This window comes from Phascolarctos cinereus, unplaced genomic scaffold (genome assembly GCF_003287225.1).
Source record: "Phascolarctos cinereus isolate Bilbo 61053 unplaced genomic scaffold, phaCin_HiC Scaffold_3;HRSCAF=262, whole genome shotgun sequence".
Taxonomy (NCBI): domain Eukaryota; kingdom Metazoa; phylum Chordata; class Mammalia; order Diprotodontia; family Phascolarctidae; genus Phascolarctos; species Phascolarctos cinereus.
This window is the reverse complement of record NW_027555736.1, coordinates 260,152,147-260,166,675: the sequence shown is the minus strand read 5'-3', so window position 1 is coordinate 260,166,675 and position 14,529 is coordinate 260,152,147. Positions and strand designations below refer to the sequence as shown.

The window sequence follows — 14,529 nt, the reverse complement described above, 5'->3', positions numbered from 1 at the left end:
GTAATATTTTTAAATGTGTGAAATAAATCACAATCTTGAAGCCCCTTGTTCCCTGCTTTTAGAAGATTCCTTGAAAACAACCCTTTAAAAGTCACCATTTGAAGGAACTTTTCTGGAAAGATGGCAGAGTAGGACAGACATTTTAGGCTCTCCAGGTTTCCTCCACAAACAGACAGAAAATTGTCACAAAATGAACACAAAGCAGCAAAAATAAAGAGACGAAGCAGTTGTCCACCTAAGACAAGTTGAGAGACCGTCAGAAAAGACAGGGCTCCCAGGGGCTGAGGTTTGGCCTGAGTGAAGTACAAATACCTACAGATTGACTCCACTGAATCAATAAACAGCAGGCCCTAGACTAGCACTGTCAGGAAGCAAACTAGGCCTCAAGAAATTTTACCTTGCAAATTTTCACCTCACAGCCTCAGGAACTTTTACCTCACAAACTTTCCTCTAAGGAACAGCAGAGGGCTCAGTAGGAGAAGATTGAAGGACCCCTTGCTGTGTACTGAGGTCAGGCCTAGTGGTGCTGATCAGGAGTGATCCTGGGCTGTGGCTCTGGGTGAGGAGGAGCAAGTACATACCCAGTGAGTATAGTACTAAAGAGAGAAAGAACATTTTCAGAACAGCATGGCTAGGGGCTCTAACTATGATTTAGGAGAAAAAAAGGAATCCCTGAGTTGGAGCCCCTGGACAGATTTCACAAAATAACAATAAAGAGGACTTGAACCCTAGGACAACATTACCCACAGTTTGGGATTAAAATCTGATTATAATAACATTAAGTTGCTAAAAATAAAATAAGACAAATAAAAGTAAAAATGTGCCAAAAAGCCACAAGCCCCCTTGGTGTCTGAGCAGCCTTTTAAAGACCGCACTGCTCACCTCCTGGTGTGAGGAAAGGGCTTGGAAAAGGTGCCCTAAAAATTGTCTGCTTGTCCAACCCTGGCCTGATTATCATGGCAGATGGGGAATCCCACTCTGTGGTCAAAATACAAAAAAATGTACAAAAATGTCTGCAAAGACGATTCCACTCACCATCCGCACATGTATGCACACTTAAAAACAGCACAAAATCTAGTAGACCTGAAAGACAAACAGGTCTTATTTGAAGAGAATTCAGTAGGTATTGCTGCATCCAAATAGCAACCTGGAGTGAAACGAGCCTGGCAAATTAAGGCCAGCTTACTGGAAATGGAGCTGGATACATGGCCTAGAGTGGCCATGGTGAAGGGAGTGCTGTGAAGCTACTGTAGATTTTGCAATCAAAATAATCTAGTCAAAAAGCTTGTATGCCTACCAAAAGGAGTGAATGACAGGCTCATGAAAATGCAATTGCTACTTTCAGGAAAACGTCATGCCACCATTATCAGTGCCTATGCTCCCGTCATGACAAACCATGATGAGATCAAAGAAAAATTTTATGAAGACCTGGAGACACCTATCATCAATGTGCCAAAAGAGGACAAGCTTATAATTCTGGGTGACTTTAATGCTAAAGTAAGCTCAAACTACCAGATGTGGCAGGAAGTCCTAGAAAGGAATGGAGTTGGAAACAGCAACAGCAGTGGTCACTTAATACTGAAGACTTGTTCCCTCTCATGACTTTTTCATGACCAACACCATCTTCTGTTTACCTAAACACAATAAAACTTCATGGATGTACCCTCACAGCAAACATTGACATGATGTTGAGTTGGGGCTGAGTTTGGGAAAGTCTCATCATTAGTAAGAAAGCTTCAGACTTAGACTGTGGGCATGTTGAGTTTTAGGGGTTTAGGGGTGCTGGGACCCCAAAATCACAACATATGGGCACTGTCCAAAAGAATTCAACCCAAGCCTTCTTTCAGACAAAGACAAAGACAAGAACATCCACCATATTGGCCAGACTCTTAAGGAATCTAAGCACTTGTTATCATTAATGCAATCTAGCTCTTAGTTTTTAAGAATCTGAACTTGGCTAGATTTTAAGAATCTGAGCACCTTAATGGAGACAAGATGGACCTTATATGCAGAAAGACTGTGGGAAGGATCTAGGAGTAGCCTAGTTTAGGGTGACTGGAGGAGGGGTCTAAGAAGGGTCTCAATGAAAGTGGGCAGTAAGCTGCCGTGAAGAGACCTCCAAGGACCTGGACCACATGGCCAAGGGAGAATGGAGTCTAGAGAGGATTAAGGGTGGGAAGTGGCCAGGGGTAATTGGGAGGTAACCGAACAGAATTGGGAGGTTGGGCATAGCCACAGTGAAAGGCCAGTTGATAAGATTATAGATTCAGGTGAAAGCCAGAGATTTGGCCAGGTGGGAAAATCCAGAGTTTTTCCTTTTTGGGGTCTAGATCCCAAAGACATGGTCTTTTCCTTTCAAGAATTTAGATCCCATCCCCATCAGGTAGACCCTCTCCACCAAAGAGCTAAGGTGGTTGACTGAGAAGTTAATAAAGAAACCTGAAGGAGTTCCTGGAACAATGGCTCTTTATCAGGCCACGATTGAATGTAGTTTCCAGTGAGATATTTTACATTTTCCTCTATTTTTTCATTCTTTTGACTTTGTTTGATTCTTAATGTGTCATAGATTGTTTCCACTTGCCCAATTCTAATTTTTAACAAATTGTTTCTTTCAGTTAGCTTTTGTAACTCCTTTTCCATTTGGCCAATTCTACCTTTTAAGGAGTTGTTTTCTTCAGTGTACTTTTTTTTTCCATTTTGTCAATTGTATTTTTAAAAGAATCATTTCATTTTTCTTCTACCTCTCTTATTTGACTTTTAAAATCCTTCTTGAGCTCTTCCAGGAAGGCTTTTTGGGCTGGAGACCTGTTTGTATTCACCTTTGAGGTTTTGGATATGGTTATATTGACAATGTTGCTCTTTCCTGAATTTGTGTTTTGATCTTCCCTGTCACCAAGATACTTCTCTATGGTCATTATTTTTCTTTGTTGCTTCTTCCTCATGTGGTTTGCCTTTTTTCTGGCTTTTAAAGTTGATCTCTGCTTTTCAGGCACATGGGGCACTGTCCTGGGCTTCTTGTGCTGGAGGCTAGGGGCCTAGTTACTGGTTTTGTGTACTGAGGCCTCAAATGTTGGCAGCTAGAGGCTGTAGGTGTCTGGTAGTTTATCTGGTGCTGAGCTGGAGCTAGTGATGGTGGCTGGTGTGTGTCTGGTGTTGGCACTTGCCTGCTTCCACCACCCTGGGGCTCAGGATCACCTGCTGGTTTTCTGAGATGTGGCTTGCCGCTGGCTTGCTGGCACACTTTCTGTCCTGTACTTATCTGCTTCAGCCATAGCAAGAGGGATCTTTCCTATTAGTCCTCCTAGTCTCCTGAGCTAAAAGACTGCTGTACCTCATCTTTCTGCTGGCTCCACTATTCCAGAATTTTTCCTGGTGAAATATTCTCTGGTTCATGGTGTAGTGGCCAGAAAACTGGCTCAGGAAAACTTAGTTTCAAGCCCCACCTCTGTCACATACTATCAGTATGATTCTGTGCAAGTCATATAACCTCTTTCTGCTCTAGAAAACTAAGACTATGACTTTCAGATAAGATGCTTATCTCAATAGGTAGGAGGCATTCCTTGCCCAGGTGCTGTTCCCTATACCAGTGAAAACACAGATCCAGTACCTAGCTCATAAATACCAGACATTGTGCTAAGATAGAGATAGGGATAGGGGAGCCTGACTGATTTGATTATCATCTATCTTTGTTCCAAGTTAAAACAAAATATTCAAATTCAATTTATCTTTTAAATAAATGCACACAAGACCTCCTATAACTTCTCTAATCTTGATCTTGGTTTCTTATCAATCAAGAAACTGCATTATGAAATGTAAAATAATTTTGATTATATTAAATTAAGAGTTTTTGTGCAAAGAAAACCAATACAACCAAGATTCGCTACATTCTTTACATTAATCTTTTCCTAATTCAGCAGTTACATGAAGGACATTCTGATAATAGATTCTAGCTCTAAATTACAAACCTTGCAACAAATTTCTGCTGAAGGCTTATTCTTCTTCTTCTGAGCCAGTTGTGAAGGTGCAGTCCAAAGCCTTCTTTTAAATAGAAGCAACATTGTCTTGCTAGTTCTTTACTTTTTAGCAGCAAATGAACTTTGTTACTCGTAAGACTCTCCAGATGGTAAGACAGGTGGCTCTTGATGAGCTGATAAGGCACTATTATGAGTAGTTTCTGGTTCCTGTGTTACAGCTGTTTCAATGACAGCATGCCTCCGCTGCATTCCCTTAGTTCTATGAGCAGTCTGTACAACTGTGTCCCCCATAGGTCTGCCACTGTTTTCTTCAACAGTAGTGTTAGATTTGCTCTGCCTCAGTTGGTCATCATGTAACTTGACCTTATCACTCAGAACTGCTGGCTGACTCAGAAAGACATCATCGAAATTGGGAACATTTCGGTCTCTTGTTATGATTTCCAGTAAAAGTTTTTGCTTTAAACTGATTAACTGAATGGATGAACTGAAATCTTCTGCTTAAAGTATTATCTGGTGATCTATGTGGCCTTAAATTCAATTTTTTTCCTGATCTTAACAGCATCATGCCCTTCACCATCTGTTTCTGCAGCATCCTCTGACATTTCAGTACAGCTGGGTACTGTCTGCAACAATTCCATGATCTTTGAATTCTGTTCAGCACAGTCTACAGGTATACATTGTCTCTTATTCCTAATTTGGACTGATGCTCCATGAAGCAGCAAGAGTTCGACCAGGATGGTATAATTTCCTATTACAGCTTCATGCAATGCTGTGTTGCCCCTGTTGTTAGAAACATTAAGAGAGGCCCTGTGCTCCAGTAATAAGGTAGCTGTTTCGTAATGGCCATTCAGAAAAGCATAAATGAGAAATGTGTTACCACTTGAATCCTTTTTATTTTGTTTTGGACAGCCCTATCAATATTCTTGGCATCCACATTGGCACCATGCTTCAAAAGGAGAGAGATGAGATCAGTCTGACCATGAAGCACAGCAATATGGAGTGAAGCCATCCTGATTGGTACCATTCGCTCCAAGTCCATTGATAGGAATCCTTTCAATCTTCTTTTGTCGTGGAGCACACTTTGGACACTGGCATAAGGAATGACAAAATTTGAGATTTGCTATTCTAACAGTATCTTCTCCATCTTCTCAATCTTCATTCATCTGCTCCAAGAGCTATCATACCATTTCTAGATCTCCATGTGCAGCAGCTCTCAAAAGTTTTTCTACTCCTTTATAATTAGTTTTTATTTCTTCTTGTCTTAGGTCTGCACAAGCTGAAGATAAACTTGAGATAGAGGAGGCCTGACTTATGTAGTCCACTGAACATAGAGGAGAATGAACAGGAGACTGAGAAGATCTCTTTCCCCTTTCAAAAGCAAGGTGATTGGCTTCCATGTCAGATACAATCTTGGAGTTTAATGCACATTTCAGTGGTGTTTCTTTCACTTGGTTTTTGTGCTCAGTGCTGGCTACATTTTGCAGCAATAATTCTATGATACCCCGATAAACCTAGCGGGCATCTGTATGAAGAAGTGTGTCCTTTTTTTTTTCATCACCAATATCTAGTCTGCAAGAATGCACAATCTTCATGACCATATGTACAGCTAAATGGAGAGCTGAGTTGCCATTATTGTCATTGTTTTTTTTTGTTTTTATTTTTGAGGCATTTGGGGTTAAGTGACTTGCCCAGAGTCACACAGCTGGTAAGTGTTATGTGTTTGAGGCCGGATTTGAACTCAGGTCCTCCTGACTCCAGGACCGGTGCTGTAGCCACTGCGCCACCTAGCTGCCCCTATTATTGTCTTTAACATCTGTTTTTGCCTCATGGTACAGCAACAGAAGTGTAATACTCTGATAGCCATTCCGACAAGCCAAATGAAGAGGTATTGACCCATGGTGACCAGTTGCATACACTACAGCCCCTTTGGGAACAAAGAGAGCAATGAGTGATGCTTGCCCACAAACAGCAGCTACACACAGTAGCATGTAACACCTATCATCTCTGGAAAATGGAGGGACAACTGAATGGTTACTCAGGCTCCCAGAGACCAATTTCTTACAGTTGTCACAGAAGCAGAGAGGATGTCATATTTTTTGAATAGTGTCTTTATCATGGTCATCCTGACTAAAAGTTTTTCTACTTCTTCCTGGTTACATGAAGCAATGTGCTTAAACAAATAATTAATAGAGGTTGAACTCATTGGGATAGTAAATTTGTTCTCTGCCTAAGGGACAGCTTGTCACTAAAACCCACAGATTCAGAAAGCTTTTCAGAGAGATTTCCTTGTCAAATGTACTCTATTGCAGCCTCTATTGTAGTCATGCAGTACCCAAATTCATTTTTAGTTGAACTACTAAATCTGAAGTTTTTGATGTAACTCAAATTTGTGATCCAATTTGGTATCCTTTCACAAGTAAATAAAGCAGGACAGACAGCAGATCATCAGCACACATGGTCTCCATGTTAACTCTTTGGCTAGGGAGATTGCATAATTAGCTGTACCACTTTTTGAAGACAAACCAACTTCTGTTATGGAGAGGTACATTTGTTCAGTTGACCCAATTCTCTCTTTGCAGGGGGAATGTTGAAGCTGAATTCTGGTTTAACACCGATATCTTTCTGCTGACGGTCTTGAAGACTTCTTATAATTTTGTGAAAGGCGTCATCTTCATTTGTTTCAATAATTCCCACATAGTTAAAGATCAGATCATACGTATCATGATGAATATACAATTCAACTGCCTGTTTCATCAAATTCATCTGGAGCTCCTGTTTGGCTAGAATTTTCAAATGAGAATCTCTTAACTGCTGGAGACATTTAGTATAAAGTGCATTCACTAAATCTATATAATAACAAAGGCTCTTTCTTTCATAAACTTTGAATTGTTGGTAGAAAGCTGCAATGTTTTTGTCAAATCTTTCTGAGTATCTTCCCAAAAATTCTCTTACATCTTCAATTGTTTTCAGGGTAAAGGAATTTGGTGAAATTGAAGATTTTTCTGTACTTTCTTTTTTCTCCAATGGATGAACTATACACAGTATACTAAAACTTTCTTCTTCTTCATTGCAGAAAGTTCCTTCAAAGAGAATGGGCACTGAGAGGGGCTAGGCAAAACCAGCTCCTAATTTAATTCTGTTTCCTTGTATAAAAGTCTCCTTTCCATTCAAGGTCTGAAAACTCTCTCCCACTGGTTTCAGGACATAAGAGTCAAACTGACAGGTAGACAGTGTGCTTCTTTGATAGCCTTCCTTTTCAAGGTACTAAGACAATGGACTTCAGCAACTCTGCAGCAAAGATAAGGACACCTCTTTTAAATTGCCAGATAAAAAGGATTTTCATGATATCTTCATCATACAAAGCCATATGGACTTCAGATGTTCCAAAAATGAGTTTTTCAGGTAAGTGCCATGTTTCCACTTTCTGCTCATCTCCACAGAGACTGGGGCAGAGGCAAAGGCAGCGACATCTACACTGCCAATACAGAGAACAAAATTATTTTTTAAAAATGTTTACACAAATAAAATCAGATTTAAATAATTGGAGAAATATTAATTTTTCAAAGGTAAGCAGAGCCAATATAATAAAAATAATAACTTTACCTAAGTTAATCTGTATATTCAATGCCATACCAATTAAATTACCAAAAATCATTTTATTTAGAAAAAAAATAACAAGATTCATTTTGAAGAGCAAAAGGTCAAGAATATCAAAGGAAATCATGAAAAAAAATAAAGGAGGGAGGTTTAGCAGTAGCAGGTCCTAAATTATATTAAAAAGTATTAATTATCAAAACTATCTGGTACTAGCTAAGAAATAGAAAGGTAGATCAATGAAACAAGAGTGGGAATAAAATTTACAACAGCAAATGACTATAATAACCTTGTGTTTGAGAAGTGTAAAGACAACTTTTGGGGATAAGAATTCATTATTTGGTAAAAATTGTTGGAAAAGCTACTAGAAAGCAGAATGACAGAAATTGGGCATAGACCCATATGTCTACACCATTTAACAAGATTAGATCTAAATGGATACTTGACCTGGTTATAAAGGGAGATATTACAAGAAAATTTAAAGAACATGGAACATATTACTTATCGATAGGCAAAGAATTTATGAATAAATGAGAGACAGATTATTGGAAGATGTAAAATAGATAAATTTTTACTGCATTAAATTAAAAAGGGGTTGTGTGAATTATACCAATACCAAGATTAGAGGGAAAGCAGAAAACGGGGGGGGGGACAGGAATTTTATAGACAATTTCTCAAATAAAGGCCTCATATTTCAAATATATAAAGACCTTGTCAAATCTATAAGAATTTGAGTCATTCCCTAATTGATATATGGCCAAAGGATATGAAAGGCAGTTTTCTGATGAGGAAATCAAAACAATTCATAGTCATATGGGAAAAAAATGCTCTAAAACATTACTGATTAGAGAAACACAAATTAAAACAACCTTGAAATATCATTTTACATCTACCAGAATGGCTAAATGATATAAGGGGAAAGTGACAAATGTTGGAGGGGATGTGAAAAAATTAGGACATTAATTCATGTTGGTGGAATTGTAAAATGATCTAACCATTTTGGAGAGCAATCTGGAATTATACCCAAAGAGTTACTAAACTGCTTTATACCCTTAGACCCAACAATACCACTGTTAGGTCTGTTTCCCAAGATGATTAAGGAGAAACAGAAAGAGCCTATATGTTCTAAAATATGTATAGCAACTCTCTTTGTGTTAGCAAAGAACTGGAAATTGAGAGGATGCCCATCAGTTGGGTAATAACTAAACAAGTGGTATATGATCATGAAGGAATACTACTGTGCTATAAGAAATGATGAGCTTGACGATTTTAGAAAAACATGGACAGACTTGCAAGACATAATGAAGAGTAAAATGGGCAGAACCAAGAGAATGTTGTATAGTAACAGCAATATTCTTTTCAGAACAACTTGTAGAGTAGAATTAACCTCTTCTTGTGAGAAGGGATGTATTCTAGCAGAGTAACTGCAGTTTTGAGGGAGCACTAAACTAGAGGCAGGACTCAGACAAAAAGCTGCATATTTTCAGACTACTCAATTTCCCCTCTACTTGATATGACTGGCTGGGAAGTCTGGCCTGTCACTTTTTTGGGGAAGGAGAAGTTCCAAGATAAAACTTGGATGCCAAAATAAACCTCCCCTTGGCACAAAAACCTTTGAGTTAATTTATGATTTTGCATTGGGCTTGTGGAAGCTGGTGAGGAGGGATGCTAAGTGTTCCTGAGTGAGTCAATATTGAAATTCTCCAGTCAGTTGTTAGTTGTTATAGGAGCAAGCACCAGCACCTTGTTAGTTCAGGCAAAATGTTGGGTTAACATTAGACAGTTAACAAAAAAGTTTACTTTGCCCTGACAAAATAAGGATATGCAGTGAGGATTCAATGGCACTCAGATTTTTTGGATATGGCCCCGTCTTGTGGATCTCCAAATCCATATGGGTAAGAATATCAAAGGGGAAGAGGGTAATCAATAGTGTCAAAGCCTGAGAGGTAGCTAGGTGATACAGTGGATAGAAGGCTAGGCCTGGAGTTGGAAAGACCTGAGTTTATATCTAGCCTCAGATATTTACCAGCTGTGTGACCTTAGGTAAGTCACTTAAATGTTTGTTTGCCTCAGTTTCCTCAACTGTAAAATGGAGATAAGAATAGCATCTATATCCTAGGGTTGTTGTGAGCATCAAAGGAGATAATATTTGTATAGGGTTTAGCACAGTGCCTGCCACATAGTAGGTGCTTAACAAATGCTTGTTTCCTTTTTTCTTCTGTCAGATGAAACTGCACTCTCCAAAGCTACCAATGATTTCCTAATTGCTAAATCTAATGGCCTTTCCTCCATCCTCATTCTTCTTAACTTCTTTTCAGCATTTAACACTGTTAATTACTCTCTTATCCTTGATACTCTCTTTTCTTTAGGTTTTCTGGACATTCTCTCCTGGATCTCCTACCTGTCTGACTGCTCCTTATCAGTATCCTTTGCTGGTTCTTCATCTAGATCAGGCCCACTAACCATGATTGCCCCAGGATTCTGTCCTGGGAACTCTGCTCTTCTCCCTCTACACCATTTCATTTGATCTCATTAGCTTCCATGGATTCAGTTATCATCTCTATGCTTATGATTCTCAGGTCTACTTATCCAGGCCCAACCTTTCATATGTACAACTGCCTATTAGACAACTCAAAGTGGATGTCCTGTAGACTTCTTAAATTCAAATGTCCAAAACTGAACTTGTTAACTTTTCCCCAAATTTTCATCTCTTCCAAATTCCCCTATTACTTTTGAGGGCATTATCATCCTCCCCATCATCCAGGCTTGAAACCTAGGTGTCATTCTTGACACCTCACTATCTCTCACCCTATCCTCATCCCTGTATCTAATCTGTTGCTAAGGTTTGTTGATTTTACCTTGGCAACATCTCTTGAATATACCCCTTGCTGTCTTCTGATCCTGTCACATCCTGGTGTAGGTCCTCATCACCTGATGCCTGGACAGTTATTTTAGTCTGATGGTTTTTCTCCCTGACACAAATCCCTCCCCACTCCAGCCCATACTCCATTTGAACACTCAAGTGATTTTTTTTTCAGTGCCTGTCTGACCATGTCACCCTCATATTCAATAAACACCAAAGGCTATCACCTCCAAGAACAAGTACAAAATCCTCAGTCTGTCATACAAAATCCTTCATAACTAATCTACCTCCTCCTTTTTAATCTGTTAACACCTTGCACTTATACCACACACACACAAACACACACACACACACACGCACACACACACCCCACACACACTTTGATCCACTACACTGGCTTCCTTGCTGCAAAACACTCCATCTCTTAACTCTGGCCCTGCTCAGGAATTAGTAGAGATGAAGATCTTCCCTGCTCTATCCCTCCAGGCTTTCTCATACTTCACCTTGAAACTCAGACTACTGGAAGGACTTACCAAAGCCCCTATTCTGCCGTGGTGTCAAACTCAAAGAGAAATGATGTCATTAAGACATACACAAAGATCTCTGAAGACCATATGTTAGCTCAGAAATCCACATATTAACATTAATCTAAGTTTTATTGTATTTTTATTTATATTATTAACTATTTCCCAACTATATTTTAACTGGTTTGAGAGCACTTGGGAGTGTGGTAGGCTGTATGTGAACCACCTTGTGTTGTTGGATTACTAGTGGCTGAAATGCACTTGTGTATGCCTCTCTCAGAGAAAAGAATTATTGGTAAACCAGGAAAAATGGTGTTCCCTAGAAGCTAGTGTCTCATAAGTAGGAGTCCAATTGACAAGTGGAAAAGGAGGGATTCCTAGGTCTCTATTGGCAAAGTTGCCACCTGTTTGTGAAGGGCACAGGATAATGTGATTTTTAATGTAACATTTCTGTTGAGCAATAGGAGCCTTTTGTGTTTTACCCATCCTGTTGGTGTGACCATCTTGCATCACCAAAACCCCAATAGGCAATTCTGGACAAAGGATTCATCTCTTTGGGAGTAACTAGGGACCAGTAACAGGTAAGCAACTGCTTTTCAAAACTGGTATAATGAGTGGCTACTTTGGAGAACTTGCAGGTCCATAATTTCAATTGTTGTTCATTTTAGCCATCTTGTGATGCTTATGAAAGGCTCCACTCAACCTTCTCTCCATTTAGTCTTATGCTCTCTAGTGTTTTTAATAGGAATGGGTGTTGTATTTTGTCAAAAGCTTTTTCTGTATCTATTGAGATAATCATATGATTTTCTGTTAATTTTGCTATTGATATGGTCAATTATTCTGATGGTTTTCGTAATGTTGAACCAGCCTTGTATTCCTGGTATAGATCCCACTTGGTCACAGTGTATTATCCTTGTGTTAAGTTGCTGTAATCTCTTTACTAATATTTAATTTAATTTTTGCATCAATGTTCATGAGGGGAATTTTCTATCTCTGTAATTTTCTTTCTATATATTTCTTTTTTTCTTTTTCTGTTTTGGCTCTTCCTGGTTTAGGTATTAGCACCATATTTGTATCACAAGAAGAATTTGGTAGGACTCTTTCATCTATTTTTCCAAATAGTTTATATTTTATTGGAATTAATTGTTCTTTAAATGTTTGGTAGAAGTCACTTGTAAATTCATCTGACCTAGCAGATCTTTTCTTAGGGAGTTCATTGACAGCTTGTTCCATTTCTTTTTCTGAAATGAGATTAATTGTGTTTTATTTCCTTTTCTGTCAATCTGTGCAATTTATATTTTTGTAAATATTCATCCATTGCATTTAGATTGTCAGATTTATTGACATACAGGTAGACAAAATAGTTCCTATCATTATTTTAATTTCTTCTTCATTGTTGGTGAATTCATTCTTTTCATTTTTGATACTGATAATTTGGTTTTCTTCTTTCTTTTTCTGAAATCAAATTAACCAGGGATGTATCTATTTTATGGGGGTTTTCCGTAAAACTAGTTTTTTGTTTTATGCATTAGTTAAATAGTTTTCTTAATTTCAGTTTCTCCTTCAAAATCTCCTTTGGTTTTCAGAATTTCTAATCTGGTATTCAATTGGAGATTTTTAATTTGTTCTTTAGCTTTTTTAGTTGCATACTGAAGTCAGTGATCTTTTCTTTCTCTATTTTATTCACGTGAGCACTTAGAAACATAAAATTTCCCCTAAGGACTGCTTTTATTGCATCCCATAAGTTTTGATATGTTGTCTCATTATTATCGTTCTCTTTGATTAAGTTATTGATTGTTTCTATGCTTTGTTATTTGACCCCCTCATTCTTTAGAATTAAATTGTTTAGTTTTCAATAATTTTTAGTCTATCTTTCTATGGCCCTTTATTATATGTAATTTGTATTTTATCATGATCTCAAAAGAATGCATTTAATATTTCTGCCTTTCTACATTTGATTGTAAGATTTTTATACCCTAATACATGGTCAATTTTTGTGTAGGTGCCATGTACCTCTGAGAAAAAGGTATATTTCTTTCTATCCCCATTCAATTTTCTCCAGAGGTCTACCATATCTAACTTTTCTAAGATTCTATTCAGCTCCTTAACTTCTTTCTTGTTTATTTTGCTGTTAGATTTATCCAGTTCTGAGAGGGAGAGGTTGAGGTCCCCCACTAGTATAGTTTTACTGTCTATGTCTTCCTGTAACTCTCTGAGCTTCTCCTTTAAGAATTTGGATGCTATACCACTTGGGGTGTGTGTGTGTGTGTGTGTGTGTGTGTGTGTGTGTGTATTACTTCATTGTCTATGGTACCTTTTAGCAGGATATAGTCTCCTTCCTTATCTCGTGTAATTAGATCTATTTTTGCTTTTACTTTGTCTGAGATCGGGATTGCTGCCCCTGCTTTTTTTACTTCAGCTGAAGCATAATAGATTCTGCCTTAGCCTTTTACCTTCATGTGTATCCCTCTGCTTCCAATGTGTTTCCTGTAAATAACATACTGTAGGATTATGGTTTTTAATCCATTCTGCTATCTACTTTTATTTTATGGGAGAGTTTATCCCATTCACATTCACAGTTATGATTACTAACTGTCTTTCTCTCCATTAATTTCTCCCCTTTTCATATTTTTCTCTCTCACCCTTTCCCTCCTTACTAGAGTTCTGCTTTTGACCACCACCTACCTCAATCTGACCTCCCTTCTATCCACCCTTTTCTTTCCCCTTTCTCTTCCTACTTCCCTATTGAATAAGATAGATTTCTATAACCATCTGAATGTGTATGTTATTCCCTCCTTGCGCCAAATCTGGTGAGAATAAAGTTTGAACAATGCTCATTCCCCTCTATTCTTTCCTTCTGCTTCAATAGGTCTCTGTGCCTCATCGTGTGATGTAATGTGCCCATTCTGCCTCTCCCCTTCCTCTTCTCCCAATACAATCCTCTTTTTTACCCCTTAATTAATCATTATTTTTGGTCGTTGCATCAAAGTCAACTTATACCCACACCTTCTGTCTATGCATATCCCTTCTTAATAAAGATAGAGTTTTCAAGAGTTATAAGTATCATCTTCCCATGTAGGGATGTAAACAGTTTAACCTTACTGAATACCATGTTTTTTTTCTTTTATGATTACCTTTTTATGCTTCTCTTGAGTCTTGTATTTGACAATCAAATTTTCTGTTCAGTTCTGGTTTTTTCATCAGAAATGATTAAAAGTCCCCTGTTTTATTGAATGTCCATCTTTTCCCCTGAAAGATTATGCTCAATTTTGCTAGATACTTGATCATTGGTGGTAATACAAGCTTCCTTGCCTTCTTGGAATATCATATTCCAAGCCCTCCAATCCTTTAATGTAGAAGTTGCTAAATCCTGCATAATCCTGACTGTGGTTCCATATTTGAATTATTTCTTTCTGGCTGCTTGTGGTATATTCTCCTTGACCTAATAATTCTGGAATTTTGGTACAGCATTCCTTAGCGTTAATTTTGGGATCTCTTTCGGGAGGTGATCACCGGATTCTTTTGGTGACTATTTTACCTTCTAGTTCTAGGACATCAGGGCAGTTTTCCTTGA

At 38.2% G+C, this 14,529-nt stretch overlaps 1 pseudogene; it reads right to left on the bottom strand.

Annotated features, from left to right (window-relative positions):
* Nucleotides 1–4,100: 4,100 nt before the first annotated feature.
* On the bottom strand, nt 4,101–7,341 carry LOC110199888 (ankyrin repeat domain-containing protein 27 pseudogene; annotated as a pseudogene).
* Between the last annotated feature and the right edge of the window lie 7,188 nt (nt 7,342–14,529).